Source organism: Numida meleagris, chromosome 6 (assembly GCF_002078875.1).
Source record: "Numida meleagris isolate 19003 breed g44 Domestic line chromosome 6, NumMel1.0, whole genome shotgun sequence".
Taxonomy (NCBI): Eukaryota; Metazoa; Chordata; class Aves; order Galliformes; family Numididae; genus Numida; species Numida meleagris.
In genome coordinates, this window is record NC_034414.1 from 18898999 (window position 1) to 18910818 (window position 11820).

General features: G+C 39.1%; 1 long non-coding RNA gene across 1 annotated transcript; it reads right to left on the minus strand.

Moving 5' to 3' along the window:
* On the minus strand, positions 213-9097 carry LOC110401388. The gene is made up of 2 exons (XR_002440364.1): positions 4745-9097; positions 213-300 (listed from the first exon to the last, which is right to left on the minus strand). It is a non-coding gene; the product is annotated as an uncharacterized LOC110401388 (long non-coding RNA).

Below are 11820 nucleotides of genomic sequence, written 5' to 3' on the forward strand. Positions count from 1 at the left end.
GGGGTTTTTTGAGGGTTGTTTTTTTTTTGAGATAGTGTAGAAGCTGTTCAAGTTCTGGGAAATTGGTATCTATTTCAGAACACAAGTTGCTTGGACTGCAGAGGCTCTGATGAAGACTGCATAAGCAAAGGCTTTAGACTCGGATTGACGCTTCAAATTCATGTGTGGGTGCAAACAAGTAAATTCTGTTTAGCTTTGATATGACAAACTACCTGTTCGGAACCTTCTCAATCTGCAAAGCCTTCTGAAAAGAGAGTGCTGCTTGAATCTGTGGTACAGCAGTGCCTGAGACCATGTACCCTGTGAAAGGGAAAAAATTGCTTTTGAACTTCACTGTGGCTTTTATTGATGAAGTCTTCCTTAAGCTTCTATATGCTAAAGAACCTTTTGATATTTTTCATCTAAAGTATTCAGTTACAATTTACAGAATAATCATAAATATCCAGTTTTGCATCAGAGTTAACTCATTCTATTGGATTCTATAAACAAAGGATATGGAGTTGAAATAAAAGACTTGAAATATGTCTCAGTGTTACCATATAGCCTTTCAAAAGGCTGTCAGCATAGATTCTTGTTCTTCAATATATATTACCCAAACATTCCATCTTCCCTTTCTTTTCTTGCACTTGCTACTTGTTTGTGGGCAAGGAACAGAAACATGTGGGACAGCTCACACAACTGGAGTGCTGTCATCTATGGCTATGTCCTCTTTAGGAAAGACGGGCTGGTGAGGTGGTGGAGTTTCTCTTTATGTGAGAGAGCAACTAGAATGTATTGAGCTCCACTTGGAGGGGAATGAGGAACAAGTGGAGTACTTGTGGGTAAGAATTAAGGGGCAGGTTAACATAGCACACACCAGTATCACCTACAAGCAACCTGATCAGGAGGAGGGAAGTGGATGAGGCCTTTTACAAACAGCTAGAAGTAGCCTCACAGTCAATCCCTGGCAATGGTTCTTGTGGTGGACTTCAACCATCCTCATGTTGGATAAGCAACCTGGCCAGGCACACCAGCTCTAGGTGGTTCCTGCAATATGTTGATGATAACTTTCTGATGCAGGTGGTGGAGGAGCTGATGAGAAGGGGTGTGCTCCTTGACCTTGTTCTTACTAACAAGGAAGGGCTGGTCAGTGATGTGGTGGTTGGGGGAAGCTTGGGATGCAGTGATCACAAGATCGTGGAGTTCCAGATTTTGTGTGGGAGAAGCAAAGCAGTAAGTAGAATTGCTACCCTGGACTTCAGAAGACTCAACTTTTCTTCAAAGACCTACTTGGAGGTATCCCATGGGCTTGAGCATTAGAAGGTAAGGGGGGCCAGGAGAGCTAGTTGGCACTTAAACACCACTTCTTCCAAGCTCAAGATCAGTGCATCCCTAAGAGTAAGTAATTAGGGAAAGGTGGCTAGAGGCCTGCTGGATGAGCAAGGAACTCCTGGATAAACTGAAAAGAAAGAAGAAAGTCCATGAAATGTGGAAAAAGGGCCTGTCCACCTGGGAGGAATATAGAAATGTTGTCAGGGCCTGTAGGGAGGCAAGGAGGAAGGCTAAGGCCCTCTTGGAATTAAAGCTTGTGAAGGAGATAAACAATAACGAGAAAGGTGGTGTTTGTTTTTAAGTATGTCAATAGTAAAAGGAAGACTAGGGGAAGTGTGGGTCCCCTACTAAATGAGGTGGGTGCTTTTGTAATAGGGGACACTGAGAAAGCAGAGATTCTGAATGCCTTTTTTTTGCTTCAGTCTTTATTGCCAAGACTAGCCCTCTGGCATTCCAGATCCTGGAGGTAAGAGAGCAAGTGTAGATAAAGGAAGACTTTCCATTGATCAAGGTGGATCTGCTCAGAGAGCATCTAGCCAAAATCAATGTACACAAATCCATGGGCCCTAATGAGATGCACCCACATGTGCTGAGAGAACTGGTGGAAGAGATTGCTGAACCACTCTATCATCTCTGAAAGGTCCTGGCAAGTGGGAGAGGTGCCTGAAGACTGAGGGATAGCCAATGTCACGCCAGTCTTCAAAAAGGGCAAGAAGGAGGATCTGGGAAACTACAGGCCAGTCAGCCTCACCCTTGTCTGTGGAAAGGTGATGGAACAACTTGTTCTGGATGCCATCTCCAAGCAATTGGAAGATAAGGTTATCAAGAGAAATGGCCCCAAACTTGAACAATGAAAGTTCTGTATTAACAAGCAGAAGAACTTCATGGTAACGGTGACAGAGTACATGAACAGGTTGCCTAGAGAGATTGTGGAGCCTCCTTCTGTGGAGATACTCAAGACCCATCTGGAGGCCTACCTGTGTGAACTATTGTAGGGTACCTGCTTTAGCTTAATGGGGGGAGGGAGTTGGACTCGATGATCTATTGTCCTTTCCAACCCCTGTGATTCCATGAACTGTTACCTCGTGCGTATTGTAAGATAACCTTTACAAAATAGTGCATAAGCGCATCTTTTGATCATGAGTTGGAAAGGGCATTATGACACAGCACTCCTGGATGTTTTAATAGATTGTTTAACACAAACAGCTGTTCCTTAGCTTCACTGGCACGGCCAGATAAAGTCAGTCTGAACAAATGATTGTAGTTTATAACTTATGCTGTAAATCATGCTAGTTAAGAGTAGAGGTTAAGCTGAAACTTTAATGCTGTCAAGTCAGAGTAGAACTAAACTCTGGGTCATGAGGAAGACTAAAGAAACATGTTGTGCAGTAGTAGAATGGACTAGATAGCTAACAGTTGCAGATATGTTTTATTTTAACTTAGGATAGTTGTGCTTAAGACTGACCACTGTTCTGTGCTACTAAGTTAACAATGACAGGTGTTACAAACCTGCCTTTACAAAGAAAAACCTGCTTTTTTTTAAAAGGCACAGGAGTGGGGAATTAGGAGATAGCATTATTGTTCAGTAAGTGTTGCCTATTTGTACAAGTAATCCAGGTGACAAATCAATTTATGACTATGTACTGTGAAAACTAAGACAGTTTATGTGACATGACACAATCTTGCATTTTGACTTTGTGTTCTGCTCAAATGAAATTAAATATTTGCTTTGTAGGTTATTGCAATACAGTTTTTGGTTGCGTTAAGACTTACTCAATTTCTTCATAGTTTTTCAGACGTTCATTGGTAACAATAGAATGAGAAATGAGTTAGAGAGTTTTAAAACCTAAAGCTTCTCCAGGATCTTTTCGTTTTGTTGCTAGATTGGAGAGTGCTAACACCTAAGGAAAGGAAAACAAAGTAGCAGATTCTAGTATTGCAGTGGATGTTTGTTGAAGAGAGCTATAACAAGAGGTGACTTAGTATATGGAATTGCTTCATCTTCTCTGGGGAAAGGGTGAGGTAGATTAGGGTTAGATAGTTATTGCTTCATGTATATTACAGAAAGTAAGTCCTGAATTCCTTTCTTGAACCAACTAGTGAATTGTTTGGTGGAAGCCACTCATGAGAACCATCTGCTAAGCTTGCTTTAGGTATCTATGACTTAGCATCCATAAAATCAGTCTTGCTGATTTGCGAAATAATTTTATAATCTGCTCATTTTAGGGAAAATGGCTGTGTACTTGTTCTTCTGGAGAGCTGATGCATGAGCTGACAGGCATGCAAGCCACTGTTTCTCATAAAATTACATCTAAGCAAGAGTCTTCTCTTATGAGATGCCACAGGAGGAAATAGTTATTGTGGGTTGAATCTGCATTTCACCTGTGAGAGCCTCTGAGTTGGAACTCCATTAATCCTCCTTTTTAAAACTGTTTCATCATTATCTGCAAGTTAAAAGTTAATTGGGTGAGTGAATGTGAAGAAATATCTACTTTCTTACTAAATATTATGGGCATCAGTTTGTGATGCTAAGAAAATATTTTATTGGCTGTAAGCAATGAAGCTGTTGACTAGAGATGAACTTCCACATATCTATCTGTTTTCTGTTTGCTGTATTTCAAAGTTAAGTAACAGGCTGTATGAAGAGTTAATACTAATTTTGAGACCTTAATCTAGAAGTCTGCATGAGGAAAACATCTTCAAAGATGCATATAGTTCGACTAGACCTTCTTGCAAAATGTATTTTTAGGTGTGTTAAGAGCTGTTTTTTAACATCATAGATAGGAATTCCAGACAATGAATGTTTAGACATGAAAAAATGTGTTCACTGTTACAACAGGCCTTCATAGCCTACTTTGCTTGGGTGCTGAGAGGAGGGGAAAAAGGTGCAACTGATTTTTTTTTTTTCCACTGATAATAAGCTTTGCACAGAATCACAACTGTGGGGGTTGAAAGACACCTCTGGAGATCATCTGATCCAACCCTCTGCTAAAGCAGGTTCCCTAGAGTAGGTTAAACAGGAAAGTGTTCAGGTCAGTTTTGAATATTTCCAGAGAAGGAGGCTCCAACATTTTAGAAAGAAAAGTAGTATTCTTGTTTGCCTGTAATATTTTAAATTATTTTTAATGCAAAATAATTTTACTCTTGAACCCTTCTTTTTGCCCCTCTTTTCCTCCTAATTATTCAGTCCTCATTCTGCTTCTGGGCTGTCTTGTGGCCTTCATTTCCCTCCTTCTGTCTAAGAGGAAGAAGACAGATATGTGCCCTTTGACTGTATTTCTCAGTGCAAAGTGAACAGGAACTGAAGGGTCCTGTCTTGAATGGACATGCACACATGTACCATATAATCTGCATCACAGAAAGCCAGTTCAAATAAGGAAAACTCATAATTTAGCCTTCCAGCTGGAGGTTTTAAAGGCACTCATATGCTAACCTCAAGCCAAACCGTTCTGTACTTGGGGTATTTCTTGTCGCGGAGTTTGAGGCTTCAACACAATATTGCAGAAATGGATCAATACAGAGATACAGTGCATGTTCTATCTTTTGTTGTTGCTGGATTATGTCAAGATACACAGTCCATGGTAAAGCTTGGCCTTCCTTCATAGGCAGTATTCTAGAATTTAGTTGGAACTAAGACTTGACCTCATAGTTGTGTTGAGATGACCCAGGGTATGACATACAAAGCTGAATTTGAGCACTTGATCCAGCTGACACTGAGGATGTAATGGGCAATTGCACAAAGCTGGTTTGGGCAGAACTGAAAGAAGATACAATGCTCCATTTTGGAGATTGCAAATGTAACTAAAGCAAGTTTGCCAAATCTGTGGTTTGACTCAGTAACGGCTAGATTCCCATTTAAATCTTTGATCTGGTATCAGAGATAAAGACCTTTATAATCTGTGCTCAACCACCATCTCCCAAGTAACCATTAAAGGTACTAGCAAAGTCTGTGTCACATTCCCTCTCTCTTTTGTCCCGTTAGTAAAGTACCACTATACTTTTCTTAGGAAAATTTTTCACATGAGAAGTTCAGAGGTCCTTTTCTTGTTCAAGATGATTTCAGTTGTGGGGATGGATCACATAGACTGAAGATTCCCAAAAATGCCCTGTGTGTGCAAAGTTTGCCTCTTTCCGTAATCTGACAGCTAATTGAGGCTAAACAATGAGACACTGGTGTAAAAGGAGCAAGTGAAATAGCTTGATATCAGATTCACTGGTGGTGATATTTTTACAGCCTGGATTGCTGTATAGAGCTGATGTGACTTAGTAGTACAATAAAAGCTTGAACTATGTCATGGTGAAGTTCCACCCAAAGTTGAACTTCAACTCTAGTACAATTGGAGGTCTCACTTCATTGCTTTCTGAGAGAAAACAGGCCTTCAGGAGCTGTGCTGAAGCTTATTTTCAGGTGTTTTTATTATTATTTTTTTTTACATCCTGCTTACCAGAGCAGAATAACTGTATTTTTTTTTTCTCCCCAAGCCTAGAAATTACAGCCTGACCTGTTTTGTTAAGTGATGATAGTTTACCTTGAAAGAAAACATTAGATGCAGGTTACTTCAACCTTTTCTTCAGAGGAACGTGGGCACACTATTCTGATAATTTCTTGAAAACCTTGAAACACTCACCTCAATCTTGTTTCAGTTCAACTCAAATATTGTAAAACTGTAATGAAACAAGACAGAAGCAAAACTGCACATCCTGTTTGATAGTATATGATAAAAAATGTTCAGTACAGACTTGCTGTGGCTGTTAACATCAGTGCTTATTCTTTCATTATTCCTCTCACTTGTTACCATTTTTAAACTTTTGTTCATTTTTTGAATGACTTTTGTTCATGCTGAGAATTCTGGTTTTTTATATTTATTTCAATACCTTTTTTTGATGCAGTAAGCCTTTGTATAACAATGAGATTATTGTTTCAGCATTAACAGAATTTAGTGTTTGTCTATACATGAATGGCTGGCGAAGAATTGTTTCTTTTCTGTTCTCTCCACTTAGATCTCAAGAACCTGTTTGACTTTGTGCAAATATTTTCTAAGAATTACTGAAGAATAAGAATGATGGAAGAGAGTGTTAACAAACTAAGTTGCAACACTCCCGAACAGAATGGAAATATAAAATGCTTAAGGCAGCTTTCTCTGGCTCAGTGCTAGGGGTGGATGGCGTGCAAGTTTTTAGCTTGAAATCCATCCATCTCTCAGCTGCAGATTCTGATAGGGTAGTGGCTATCAGGCATGGCCACTGAAAATGTGTGAATAAGAGGATAGCTGAGCTCTTGTGGAAGCTGACATATCACTGTCTATGTTCAGATGGCACTGTTGTGCGAGATGGTACAGCATTGTCTAGGAGATGAGTCTCCTGGTGGTCAGAACCCAACCACTAATCTTCCACTTCCCCTCAGCTTGCTTTATTCAGTCCATCGCAATTACTTCACCCTTCTAGATCATATCCAGACTTTTTTGTTGTTCCTCCTCACCTACATCAAATAGCTCACTGAAACGTTTTGTTTCTTCACCCTGATGTTGTCTTTACATAATAGATCAAAGGAAATGAAGCACAGTAATTGGCTGCCTGACCAAACATCTTTTGTTTGGCTGCTTTAGTGAAAGTCTGCCCAGATGTGGCAATGACTAACCCTCGGTCTGTGCAGAGGTCTGTACGACCTGTTCCCTGCTGGCTCTGCTGAAGTAGCAGGTGCTTGGCTCTGGCAAGTAAGCTGGCCAAACCAGCACTGCTTCAAATTATGCAACCATTGCTCTGACTAAAGGTGTAACCTTCGACTAAAGTCTAACATATTTTGTCTTGCTTGCATTTTTTCCTCTGTGATTTTTCTGTTAAATGCAGTTAAATAAGGGGTTAAGCCTGGTTAAATAAGATGGTAGCCTGAGTTGAGGTAAAAATCCAAATTGGCACATATTAAGAAATTAAGAAACCACACAGCAGCATACCTCTACCTAATTGCTCTCACATCGTATACAGGTTTTTTGACGGTGTTCCAAGTGTTGTGGAGGGAAGCTGGGAAAGAGAATGAAGAAATGTATAGCCATTTTGCCTGCTTTACTTATTGCATGTTATTGTGCAATCAGAGGTACTTTGGGCACAGTGATTTCCTCTGAGGCTCATCTTTCTTGAGGTCTGAAACAAATTACAAGCTTTTTTTATGGTTCTCCCTCTGACAGGTGTATATGTATAAGTTTCTAAAGAATGCAGGATAAGGAGTAGCTTCAACACCTATAAAATAGAAGTACAGTTACACTCTTAACTTTGGCTAAGATTTGTCAGTACTCTAATAGATACAGCTTGCTGCTTCAAAGGAAACATTCAAATATTATGGTTTTCTATTATTTAACATTCAACATTACAAGACACTGAACGTGTTTAATTCATTAATTTCTAGTTATTGATCTGAGGCACCATTTATAAAGTAAGTTTGATTTCAACAGTGGTATTTCTTAAAACACATTGTTTTTCAGAGAAAACTTATAGGAAGAAAAAATCTTAGTTCAGATTTCCAAAGTCACTTATAATGGAAATTTTCCTGGACTCCCCATTTCAGGATATGACCTCTGGAAGAAAATAAAAATTTTAGGCTAGTTGGAATAAAGACCATATTTTAGAATGTCTGTTGACTTTATTGTGCTTCCTTTGTTCTCCAGATATTTAGAAAAGATGATCTCGTGGTGATGCTAATTTTACTTCACTCCGTTTTTTTCATGTACCATAACTTCATGACGTAAGAGTCATTTTTCATGTCTTTCTGTGAGTTGCCTAACTGTAATTTGTACTTGTTTTATTGTTTGGCCCTTGCCGTGATTATCTTGTGTGTAAAATCTCACCAAGCTATTAAATATTTTGCTGAGGTAATAGAGGCAGCCTTTTTTTCCAAACCTATGCTACCTATCATTTAAAAGTACTGATAAGATGACAGAAGATAGCTGCGGAAGAGTTTGGCAGCTTCTCCTGTTTGCTCTGGCACTGATCCATATTGCTAAGTCTTTCTTCCACAGTTATCCACAGCCCTCCATAACAATGTTGCTCAACCTTCTTTCATGCTGTTCTGTGCAAATGGTCTTCAACAAATAGAAACATTTGCAGCTCATTGTTTTTTATTGCAGCTTCACTTACTAGGGAGTTGACTGTAAGTCACGCTAGGAGCCCAATAATGTCCAAGATCCTGATTTTGCAGTTCTTCAAAATCAGAAGTTATTTTAAGAGAGTACTTCAAGTAATTCAAAAAGGCTGTTAGAAGTAGCGACTTGCGTAGGAACACTAACATCACTTTGTACCTCAACGATATGATTCTCTGGGTAAATGTTAGTCAACAATGGAGAAAAGTGACAGCACTGAGTTCTGCTCCTCTCCTTTTCTTCCACAGTTTGCAAGAATCACTTCTTTTACTCCCACGGTTCTGGAATAGCACTTTGTACTGTTAACCTCTAAACATGATTGCAGAAAATAGTTTAATTAATAACAAATCTCTTATGCTCTGGATGATCATACCAGGTTAAAGGTTTTTATTTAAAAAGTCAGGGCTGAGTATTTGGAAGTAAGTAATTCAGGCAATCATTGTACAAGCAATACAAAGTCCACTCATTATCTAATCAGAGGCTTTCTTGTATATTTTTTTTCCAGGTGAGTTTTCCATTTATTAACCTCTTCGCAGTCATTGTTATAAGCAAGCAGTCTTAACTGCTGATATTTAAATTATTTTTTCTTGTTCTCAAAGTCACTTTTGCAAAAGTTACCCTTTTATTTCAGGATCTGAGGATCCACTCACAATGGATGTGCACTCTTACTAATTCATGAAGACACTGGCTCCTCTCAACAGTGATTCAAAGTAGATTAGCCCCTTTCTCTGCTTTGCTTTCTGACTGGCAGAGCCAAAGTCCAAGTCCTCTGAGATAATTAAAGTTCACTTGGAGTTCTTGAAGCTGCCTTCATCTTGATGTTGAGACAAGTCTGTAGCTCACTTTAAACCTTGAGTCTGGACCCCGTGCTTCTGTTCCCTTATTCTCCATGGTCAGTGCTTAAGACCAAATGGCTGGCACTCAACCTTGTTTGAAGCCAATTTAAAAAGTAACTAGGATATATTCATGAGCAAGAGAAACTCTGTGTCATCACAAGTTCATGTGATGGTCGTTCCTGCAAGCAAACCAAACTTGTATAAACAATGACAAAACTTTACACTTTTACCTGCCTTCTTGTTCTTCTCCTCTCACCTGATTTTATTTTCAGTCCAAACTCTCGGGTTTATATCCAGAGCTGTTCAAGAATCAGAGATTATTAAATGTCAACAGTAGAAGACTTATTGGTTTAGGTGGTTTAAATCAAAAGGTAAATAGCAACATCCATTCTACTGATAGTTGTAAGATTTTTGAACATACAAAATGCAAAGAAGCGTCAGCCTTAAACTTATCATTTTTCATCAGTGGTAATGTTGCACATACAGTGGTGGTGAGATACAAACCATTATGGACATGGACCTGGTTGTGATAGGCAAGATGGGGTCTTTTTACATGCTGATATAGTTATTGTATAATCACCATCTGCTCATAAGTTGTCTTTTCACAGCTGGTGTGGAGAGAACTATCCTGTGCAACGGGTAGGAAAGTGAAACTGCTGCAAAAACTCCATCCAGTGCTCCTACTATTTACAGTTGTTCAGAGGTACTTTGCAAAATGCACTAGATAACTTGTGAGGCATTATTTATAAGAAAAAGCCATTCTGAAAAGCAACTCATGAAAAAGTTTTCCTAACTGTAAGATTTAACAAGTCTTACTTGACTTTGTTTCCTTTAATTACAATTTATTTGTGGCACATAACAGTCTTTCAAAGTGGAGGAGGAAATAATTCCAAGAGAAACGGAGCGGGTGTGAAAATGGGAGCGTCCAGAGCGCTGGAGTTCTGGCTGAGGCCGCAGCACAGGCTGTTTTAGCTCAACTGTGGCCTCTGATGGAGAATTCTGGCATTGCAAGTCAGCTGGTTTTTAAGTAGCTGTTAAGAATTTGAAATGCAGAATTGCACTTCTTATGGGAACAAGTGGTCCTACTGGAATACGAGAGTAAATTAAATATAAGATGGATGTCTGCATCCTCCTAATATAAGGAGTGTTCAGTATCATGCAAGACAACTCAAAAAATGATTATTCTGCCTCGTTTCAGTTTTACACAAGGAATAATTCTTTGTTTCTGATTTTGTGCTGTCTATCAAACATTGCCTTGCTCACACGTCTAGTCTAGGAGCTGCACTTTTTTCTGCAGAATGTGATAAAGAAACACTTGGTCCCTTATTTTTTTTCCCAATGGATGCAGATGGAAATAGCTTCTTCATAGGACTGGAAATGCATTGAATGTCCTGGAGGTCTCCAAAGGAATTCGTAGGTGCTGCATGTTTGAAGGTAAGATGTAGGTACTCTTCCGTACTGCTGTTCTTCTGTGTTCCTGCTTTCCTATGGATGAGAGAATAATTGGCTGGGTGAAGCCAAAAAATCCACCTGGGTGAAGAGAACAGCAGCTGTGATTACTAGTGAGCACACTGCTGAGAAGAATGAGGCACATCTTCATCTTCCTTCTCTCTTCTATGCAAATGTCAGCTTGGTTTGCTAAAATCAACATATGGCCCTCAAAGATGTAAAGCCAAGTCTAAAACTTGTTCTTGGTCTGATATTCTGGCCAGCAGGACCAGCATGAAGTTCATCACCCCTTTCTTTTTATGTCCTACCCTATAGCTTAGAAGGCTTGGGATAGAAGAACAACCAAGAATGTGTGTGGAGCTGATAAAAGAAATTTCTTCCTGTTCCCATGCTGTTTTGACTTAGCATTTCAGATGACAATTCTCCTAATATTTGCCTGGCAACAGAACCTGTATGCAAGCTCTTTGGAATAAATAGTGCTGAAGAGGCCACCTCAGGGTGAATGGAAATCCTCCCTTACAGGATTTTCACTTGATAAATAGCCAACTTTGTTCTGAGGCTTTCCCCTTTAGTGACTTTAATGCTTTCTTTAAATAAGAAGAACTAAGTATGTGGAAAATTGTCAGTATGAGAATGTCACTCCAACTTCAATATTCAGTCTGAATTAAATCTTGCTTAAAAATATTGATTCTGAGAAGTGTCAGCACGTATTCACAGTACTATAATTAGGTTATATCCTTGCTTACTAATAGTAGATTGGAAGAAAAAACCAATAATTATGAATAATAGTTTAGGTGTTTAATTTCCTTTCTTATTTAATGAGAACTTGTGTATTGTGGAAAATGTAGTAAGAAATGTTCCACGCAATCCTTCCTAATTTTTCTGTAGCTCAGTTTGATGATGATTTAACTGGATCTTACGATAAAAACTAGAGCATATTCACATCGTGCACTTTGTGCCTCCGGGACAAGCTTAAACCTTGCAAAGCACATTCTTCAAACTGCTCAAACTTGCTGCCTTCTGAACTTGTAGAGTGAATCTTCAAAGACACGACTGCTTAGAAATCTAATTTTTTTCCAAGCTTGAGGCAGTAA